The sequence below is a fragment of the Vespa mandarinia genome, chromosome 19, assembly GCF_050613455.1.
Source record: "Vespa mandarinia isolate Hongniang chromosome 19, ASM5061345v1, whole genome shotgun sequence".
Lineage (NCBI taxonomy): Eukaryota > Metazoa > Arthropoda > Insecta > Hymenoptera > Vespidae > Vespa > Vespa mandarinia.
In genome coordinates, this window is record NC_140828.1 from 762,501 (window position 1) to 772,500 (window position 10,000).

The 10,000-nt window shown below is 30.9% G+C and overlaps 1 protein-coding gene across 6 annotated transcripts in view; it reads right to left on the reverse strand.

The window, feature by feature from the left end:
* The window catches only part of dlp (glypican dally-like), a 114,503-nt gene that overhangs the window by 36,314 nt on the left and 68,189 nt on the right, over positions 1–10,000 (reverse strand). Inside the window, exon 1 of one of the 6 annotated variants that reach the window (XM_035884788.2) lies at positions 1,246–1,418. The exons of the other annotated variants lie outside the window; for them this stretch is intronic. The gene's annotated coding sequence lies outside the window, so the exon portion shown is untranslated. Of the gene's footprint in view, positions 1–1,245; positions 1,419–10,000 lie in introns of those variants that run through there. 6 annotated transcript variants of the gene reach the window in all.

Genomic DNA, 10,000 nt, shown 5'->3' on the forward strand with positions numbered 1-10,000 from the left:
GATGATGCATCATAATCGCGAAGCGAAACAACACTGTTCGCGGTTTCCGTAACCGCAGGAAACGCTTCGGGCTTCGTGTGTGCAAGAAATAGAGAGATAGAGACAGATATACATATATATATATATGTATATATGTATATATATATATATATATATAGATAGATAGAGGGAGAGAGAAAGTATCGAATAAGAGAAGGATACTGATATCATCCTTCCAACGCAGTCGTAGTCGATGGTTCCTGCTTTTGCGCTTCGGGTTTACACGTGGCTTCGATGTAAACCTTCAACCGGTGGGAGTTTAATTTGAGAGAGAAAGAGAGAGAGGGAGAGAGAAAGAGAAAACCCACGGCACCTTTCCCTCAACCCTTCTATCTATCTATCTATCTATCTATCTATCTATCTATCTATCCGCACCCGCCACCGACAGAGTCAGCTCGCTGGAAAACCGCAGAATCCGCCGTGCGGACACTCCAAATCCTCTGAACCAACGTTCCTGTTCAGCGAGATGAACAAAGATATATATATATGTGTGTGTGTGAGAGAGAGAGACAGAGAGAGAGAGAGAGAGAGAGAGAGAGAGAGAGAGAGAGTGGGAGGGAGTGTGTTGGAGTGAATGGAGAGGAAAACCGACATGTCAGTGTTCCTTTCCGTCGTTTTCTACGTATATCAAAGTTTAATGGAACACGATTCTATCATCGCGCGGAAAAAGAAAAGAATGTAAGAAAGAAAAAGTAAAATAGATGTACTACAAGAAGAGGGGAGAGAGAAAAAAAAAAGAGAAAAATTATAAAAACAAATAATATACATAAATGGAATTTATGTAAGACGATCGAATATTATATATACTTATGTACGTATGTTAATATGCTTATAGATTATTATTGATAATTATCTTTCTTGTTTAGTTTTACGAGCTACGAACTGATACAATTGATATATGCAAAAGGATTTAAAGGGATAAAGAAGGAGAAGAGAGAGAGAGAGAGAGAGAGAGAGAGAGAGAGAGAGAAGAGAGAGGGAGGAAGAAACACATACACATATATACACACATATACGAAAACGTGAATGAATTATTATAAACAATTATTAATTAACGTTAAAGAAAGAAAGAAAGAAAAAAAAATTGATGAAATTATTTCAATTAAACGATAATAATAATAATTAGAGAAATTACAATTATTACGACTTATAGCTTACGCACAGAGATATGTATAATATTATAAATAAATAGAAATATATACGTACATATCTATGTTTTTTAACAAATATAACGAAAGCTTTCTTTACGATGATGATTCCTTTAACTACGTCGTCATTGTCGTCATCTTCTTCTTCGTGTTCTTCGTCGTCGTGAATAAATAATTACTATGTATGTCGTCTAGGTCTGTATCGTTCGATTGTCTACGTAGTACTGACTCGAGAGTAATAAACCTTCTTCTCTTATAACCGTTTATAAACATTATCGTCCTTGTACACGTACATCCCGTATATATGTAAATGTCTTTATACATTAATTGACGTGACCTCCCGTATGTGTTTATTACAAACATTCGCGATTGCTTCTCGCCTTTCTATATTTTTCTTATATTTTCTTTTTATTCCTTTTCTTGTTTTTTTATTATTCTTTTTCTTTTTTTCTTTTTTTTTTTTTTTTTTTATTTTATTTTTCGATCACTCATTCTCATCACATTTTCCACATTAATTCTGTTGCTTCGTAAAAGTTTTTCGTCAAGCTTTTTCATATGAGAAATCATTTAAAGAGAACAAAGTAAAATGAAAAATATGTGAATTAAAAATATATGAGAATAAAGGTATATATAATCGTTGACGATATATCAATTATATTAAAATATATATATATATATATTTTTTTTTCGTTTTTCATTTTATTTTATTTTCTTATATACCTATAAGAATCATATATATATATATATTTCTTATATAAGATTAGATAATGAAATACAAAATCTTTATATATATATATATATAGTCAACGAACATATCGATTAAACATTCATTGTTTTTTAAAGAACTATAAATATGAACGACGTTAGACGTAATAATACTTTGCAAACGATACCACTTGACCTACGCAATTGATTCGAATAGTCTCTGACAGTAAAGACGATATATAAAACTCTCGAAAACTCTCCTTTTGCGAGCGTGTCTCAGTGAAATTAAACGAATTAAAAAAGCATCTCTCTCTCTCTCAGTCTGTTTGTCACGTAATTTATAGCATCATCACGCCTTCGTATATATCTCTTTCATTTCGTTTTATTTCTTCCTGTTTTTTTTTTTTTTTTTTCTTTTAACATACCACGTATATTATTGCACGGAGGTTAATTAGTTTAAATCAATTAACGTTTAACGAGAATATATATGTCAATTAAGAGGACAGTAATAGATTTGAATAATTTATTTGTCTAATAATTTATCTTTAATGGATTTAAAGATTCTTCAGATATTAATAGATTTAATTACGACTTTTAAAAATACATAGATCGTTTTAATCATTGTATCTAAAGTATATTCGAACTATCAGAAAACATCAGTTACACGTTAACACATACACATAGATGTGTATATATACAAGTAAACTAGAGTTCGAATGATCATACTAGAAACTTTCACGAGTATGTTTAGGTATGAATAATTAACATACGTTTAAACTAACTTTCTCTATACGCAATAATGACAGTTAGTTGATAGGATAGTTAGTTGATCGTAGAAACGTGAATTATACGATTCAAATATTCAATTAAATTAATTAGATCAAAGTTTTTTTTCTTTTCTATTCTTTTCCCTTTTAATCGACCGTCAATGTCTATAATTAATGATTTGTCATCTTCATCTTCTTCTTCTATTTCAGAAGAAGAAGAAGATATTTATTGATTATCGTGAAATCGATGTAATCGTTAATTAATTAATTAAATTATAAATTAATTCAAGTATTACATTCGAATTATGTCGCGATAGATTTTCATTTATATAAAACTTTCTTGCGATTTTATTATTCACATGAAAGGGAAAAAAGGAAAAAAGAAAATCTAACGATAAAATTCACGATTAAAATATTAAAAGAATTAATATTCTATCATGGTATATATACGAAGTAAATTAAAAAAATATCTTTAACGATTGATTACTATAATTTAATTGAATAAAAAATCCCAAAAGTTACGGCGACATAATTAATATCACGCTCTATATAATCGTATTAATTTATTATCCATTTTTATTCATTATTAATTATTCTACCGACCGTAGAGATATCTTTTCTTTCTTTTTTTTTTTCTTTATTTTAATTAATCGTTCGTTAAAAATTGTATATATATATATATATATATAAAATGGTATTAATTATATGTATAATAGTATTAATTATATATATATGATGAGAGAGAAAGAGAGAGAGAGAGAGAGAGAGAACATGGAAGTTAACGTGTCGAGAATGTTACGTTTAAGAAATTGGACGTAGTGTCAAGGGGTAGCCGATTAGATTTAATTAAACGCTATGCGTGAATGTAAGTTGCCTTTCCTTCGTTGGTCTCACATCTTTCCCTCAACCCCTCTGTCATACACCAACCACCACCAGCACTAACCCCCACCCTACCACGTGGGATCTGTTATATGCAAATTATATTCTAACGAAGTCTTGAACCGTGCTACAACAAAGACAGACCTGTAATTAGTTCCCAGAGAAAGAGAAAGAGAGAGAGAGAGAGAGTGAGAGAGAGAGAGAGAGAGAGAGAGAGAGAGAGAGAGGATTTGTCATCGTATCTTTTATGTACAAAATTGGAGCCACGTACAACTACTATTAAATATTATTCGCCAATTTCTTCGTGAATTATTTCTTGTTACGTTGATTAAAATCAAACAAATATTTATATATAAACATATTTTATATTTATATCGTATAAATAGATTTTTATTATATACGAATAGAACACGAAATAGAAATAATTTTTATTGTTATTATTGTTGTTTATATATTCTTTTATATATTCTTTTTATTCTCCTACATATTTCAATGTAATTGTCATGTCTTTAGATTTTTGCAATGTATTGATATATATATATATATATATATGTATATATGTACTCTTATCTTTACACTTCGTTTTTTTTTCAACATTAAATGTCTTTGTTAATAACAATGTCTATTAAATACGTAAATGGTATTTAGTTCATTTATTAATTCATTTCGTCATTGTATCAAATTTATGATCGATTGTCCGTTCTATTATAATACTATTATTGCAACATTATTTTATGGTTACATTTTCTTTATTATTCTTATCTTATTATTGTTATTATCATTATTATTATTACACATCACTGTAATAATACTTATAAAAAAAAAAAAAAAAAAAAAAAAAAAAAAGACAGAAAATGGAATGAAAATAAAAAGGAAATCGAAATACATCGTCTTAGCGTGTAAGAATGGTGTCTTATGTCCGATGTAATCACGGTACGAAAAAAGGAAAGAGAATATAAGGAAAGAGAAAGAAACGAGAGAAAAAGGAGATAAGAGCAACAAGAAAAAGGAAACATGGCGTGAACTTCTCTGGACGAACGGCGCCAGACCGGCAGCAACAACGACGACGACGACGACGACGACAACGACGACGACGTTGGCAGCAGCAACAGCAGCCAGTAGCAGCAACGACCCATCTTTTTTCTTTACTTTTTTTTTCTTTTCTTTTCTTTTCTTTCTTCTTCGTCTTCTCAACCACGTCTGCTGATTCTTCTCTCTTTCTCTTTCTCTCTTTCTTTCTTTTTCTCTTTTAGCACTCCGATTCTCTTTTCTCCTCGAAATATAACGTAGATTGTAGGTGGTAGACATTATTCGTCAGTCGTCTTCCTTTCTCGCGTTAAAGATGAAACTTTTTATACGATTTTACGAAAAAGAAAAAGAAAAAAAAATAAAGAGGGAGAGAGAGAGAGAGAGAGAGAGATTTATATGCAGTTGTGTTGCTGTAGTTATTTCTGCTGATAGAAACGACGAACCAATTGAATCATCGTCGATCGTGATTGCATCTAACCATGAACCAACAGCAGTCCAGATGGATAATTAATTTGCTATTTCCATCCTCCCACCCTCCTATCAACCTCCCACCTTCCTATCGATCACCCACCATCCTCCCATCCTTGGAATCATATTCAGTTAATATTCGAATTGAACGGTTTAAACCAATTTAATTCCAACTCTCGCTTACATTTTCGTTACCCTATTCACAATCACTCACTCATCTCACCTCGCCCCCATCACACTTCTTCAATCTCTTAATTGTTCCTATCAAACATTAGAATTTTTTTTTTTTAATCGAACTTTTTCAAATTTATTTTCAAATTCTTCGAAGATATATAAACGTTTCCCTTATAGAACTGGTTCTATCTAAGGATGAATAGGATAGGATGATGGATCAGTAGATTTTCTGTTCTTTCAATTTTTAATATTTTTTTCAATTTTCGAAAAACGATAAAAAATTACTTTGTTATTAAGGACTATCGAAAAATTTTTTTTTTATTTTTCTTTTAACGTTTAATATTAATCATCGACGATTTAATTAATATCCTTATTAAAAAGTGACAATGAAAATTCTTAATAATAGGTATTTAATAATGATTACAGAGAAATGGTCCGCACAGCATCCGACTTTATCTATCTATCTATCTATCTATCTATCTCTCTTTCTTTCTATCTTTTTCTTTTCTCCCTCTCCCTCTGTCTTTCTCTTTCTCTCTTTATCTTACATGCCATTCGAATGAACTGAACGAATGAACTGGACGAAAGAAAAGTCACCAGCAAGACGGCAATAAGTTATACGGCGCCCTTCTGGCGATAACACTCGATTATGGCGTTCAATGCACATTGAACGAACCAACATTGGATGCTGCTGCTGGACCTCTTATGGGTTCGATGAAATCATTTAAACCAAATGCCAACGTCCCTTGGCATCTCCCTTTCCCCTCTTCACCCTTCTTCCCTTACTCCTTTTCCAGTTGGTCGACATCGAAACTGCGCTCGATAAACGAGCTCCACGAACATATCGATATATTTTCTTTTTATCTTCCTTTTATTATACGCATGATATATGAATATATATATATACATATATATATATATATATATATATATATATATATATATATATAAATAATATAAACGTGCTTCTCGAAGATATTAAATATATTTTTCTTATATCTTGCGTTTATGATATTTATAATATATAAAAATATATTAATATATAAAATAAGTATATAAATTGATAATAAATTATGTCGGCTTAATTAAACAATCGATAGCATTATAATAATAATAATAATAATAATAATAATAATAAGTATAATTATATGGATTAATGGGATTTAATTTTTAAAACATTTTTTTTGTCACGTTATCTGTACAAATAGAATAGAACACGAAATGGAAATAATTCTTTTTTTTTATATTATTTGATATTATTCGTACGATAGATCGTCGAAAATCATCTATCGATAATTTTACGAAACGATCATTAACTTCGTTTTCAATATCGGAGCCAATATTATAGATATCGTTCATCCAACTAAAACCCTCACCCTTTCCCTTTATCCCCCTTTGCCACTCGTCGATTCCACATTGACGGATACTTCGAAGGAATATTTTATCAGGTACGCCATCATCAGAATTCGCATTTCTACTCTCTCGTTAACGATCGCTCGATTTATGTAATATACATACATACATACATAAATACATACACACACATATATATATATATATGTGTACATAAATACATATACTTTAGTTCTCTTTTATCTACTCTGATCATAAAAAATCATTCGACGTAGGTATGTTAATTTTCTTAAAAATCTTATATTAATTTTCTGTATTCTTATCTCCTTTCGACGATCTAGGAAAGTGAAATTCGAATTTTTTTTTCTTATGTACTAAAATATATATATATACTATATTTCTTATATAATACAAGTATTTTTCCCTTTCATTCGTTCTCTTTCCTCATCCATCTATCCTTCTTTCTTTTTTCTTTCTTTAACACAAAAAAAAAAAAAAAAAAAAAAAAAAAAAAAAAAAAAAAAAAATGAAACAAATAAAGAATCAAAAAAACAGAAAAAAAAGTAAAATAAAAAATCAAAAGAAAAAAGGGATAAGAAATATCGTAAGGATTTAAGGCTTATCCTTTTTCGGTAGCTGTCGCCTAAGTCGGAAAAGATTTAAAGGGTACGTCTTAATTCATCGTAAAACAGTTCTTAACAACGTCGTAAAATTTCTCGTATTTTACTTATAACGTACCGAACCCCCGAATGAGCTTGCCACTCTCTCACATTTTACGACGTTAAACCCCCTCCCCAACCCCTTCACCTCTGAACTATCAACATCACCACCACCATTGCCATTATTGTCCATTGGGATTTTTCAACCACACCAAAATACTTTTATCCAGGTACTCGCATAACTCGTTAACTTATGCAAAAATATTTCTCGAGTAAAATATCGCAATTAATCACGCATCTATTTCTTAGGTACATATAAAATAAATAACAATAAATATGATACGATACATATGTACGTGCAATAAATACATATGTACAATTAATATATACGTAAAATAAGTACAGAATACGTGCGTGAGTAATTACTAGTATGTATGAAATAATGATTAATTAAAGATCGAGTAAAAAACAAAACAAAAAAAAAGGAAAAAAAAAAAATAAAAAAGTAAAATAAAAGGAATAAAAAAGATAAGAAGATAAGAAGATTGAGGCAAGGAGGATAAGAAAGGAAAGAATAGAAAAAAAAAAAAGGGTAAAGAGTTGAACAAAAGCAAGAAGAAAACAAAGAGGCAAAGCGTGAGGAATGAGTGTGTTGTGTGAGTTTGTGTGTGTGTGTGAGAGAGAGAGAGAAAGAGGAAAAAAAAAGAAAAGGAAGAAAACAATAAAAAAGGGAACTCGGTCGCTAAACATTCTTCATGATGGGATTATTCGAGTGGTCGTAAACGTCATATATGCACAAACATCGCGTTTAGAAATATAATCCTTGAGTTTGCTCGTAACTGCGAGAGTGCTCGTTCTCTCTCTCTCTCTCTTTCTCTCTATCTCTCCCTATTTCTTTATTTCTTTTTTTCTTTCTTTCTTTTTCTCTATGTTTGATCGTCTATATTTTTTTTTCTTTTTTTTTTTTTTTTTTTAACACGAGTCCAGTAGTTACGTTTAAAACGCGCGAGCCAGACGACGTTTCGCGTAAACAGAAACATAAAGAGAATCTATTATCTCATTAAAAGTCATTTTGAAACTGTCATTGATCAGATAAGATTAATCACACTTGTCATCCAATCTAATGTTGTCGTATTATTCTGTCGTAATATTTATATATATATGTGGGTTATAATACGATTCGATCGAAATTTTGTTATATTTTAAATTTATATCAAAAATCAATTATATATCGATTTATTCTATGATAACTTTGTTACGTGCTCCTTATTGAGACTTTTTTATTTATTTATTTTTTTATTTAATTTATTATTATATATATTATTTTTTTTTCGTATCATTTCGACATTTCAAGCGTAGGAACTTTTTTTACGATTTGAAAGCGAATGAAAAGAAAGAAAGGAAAAATTAATTAACCAGTCTAAAAAGTTTAAAAAGTTTCCGAGAAAAAAAAAAAAAAAGAAAAACAAACAAAAAAAAAAAGAAAGAAAACAAAAACGAAAAAGGAGTAAATGATTTTTTCGAATCAGTCAGGAAAAACTTTCGGCTCTCACGTCTGAAGAAACTTTTGACCTACCAAAGAACTTTCCGTGTACACTCTATATAAAAGCATATATATATATATATATATATATATATATATATATACATATACATACCCACACACACACACACACACACGCACATTTAAAAAGATGTATGTGATAGCATGCTCGTCGTTTCTATCTATCGCGTCGTTCGAATTTATTTCTCGAATTTTATTCGGACAATGTCAAGTGTTATTATCCGTTGATCGTTTACGACAAGCCAACAACCATACACGAATGGTTTTCAACTCGACGTAATCATTTACGAATAGAAATGTAGATAGAAATAGAGGCCGACAGAAAGATAGAGATAGATAGATAGATAGATAGAGAGAGAGAGAGAGAGAGAGAGATAAATAGATTTTTGCGTCATAACTTTTGATCGAGATATTCAATTACTTCAACAGATCTCGATCACGAACCTCTCTCCTTTTATATTCCATTAAATTTCAATATGCTCGATAAAATAAAAAAATAAATCAATTTATATCTCCGTATCTTTTTATCGTATTATAAAGATAAAATATTTTTTTCTTTTTATTTTTTTTATCGTTGAGTTTATATTATACAAGAAGTACACACGAGTATTTCATCGTATTCGACTTCTTTTAATACGAAATTGAAGAAGATTCGAAGAGACGAAGGGAGGTGGGAGGAGAAGGAGGAGGAGGGAGGGGGAAGAACTGAACTATGGTGCTTTGAGTTTCTCTCTCTTTCTACACGTATATATATATATATATATATATATATATATATATATGTATATGTATGTATATATCCTACACCCTTCAACCACCCTACCCGACACTTTCTCCTTCTCCTTCTTCTTCTCTGTTCCTCTCCCTGCCTCTCACCCTGACTCATCCCCCTGCCGTTTCACCAGTCCCGTATTTGCCTCGGGCATCCACGAAGAGAGTGAAAGAGAGAGAGAGGGGGGGGGAGGGGGTGGTGAGGATGGAAAGAGGAAAGAAACGTTTTGTACGCACGCACCCGCGTCTACGCGAACAAAAAGGTGCGACGAAGAGGGAAAAAAGAGAAGGAGGAGGAGGAGGAGGAAGAGAAGAAGAAGAAGAAGAAAGAAAAAAAAGAAAGAAGGAGAAGAAAAAAGGGTGGAATGAACGGTGGGAGGGAGGAAGGGAGAGTAGAATCTCGGGAACATCAACCGTGTGACTCTCAGGGGAGAAAAATGAAAA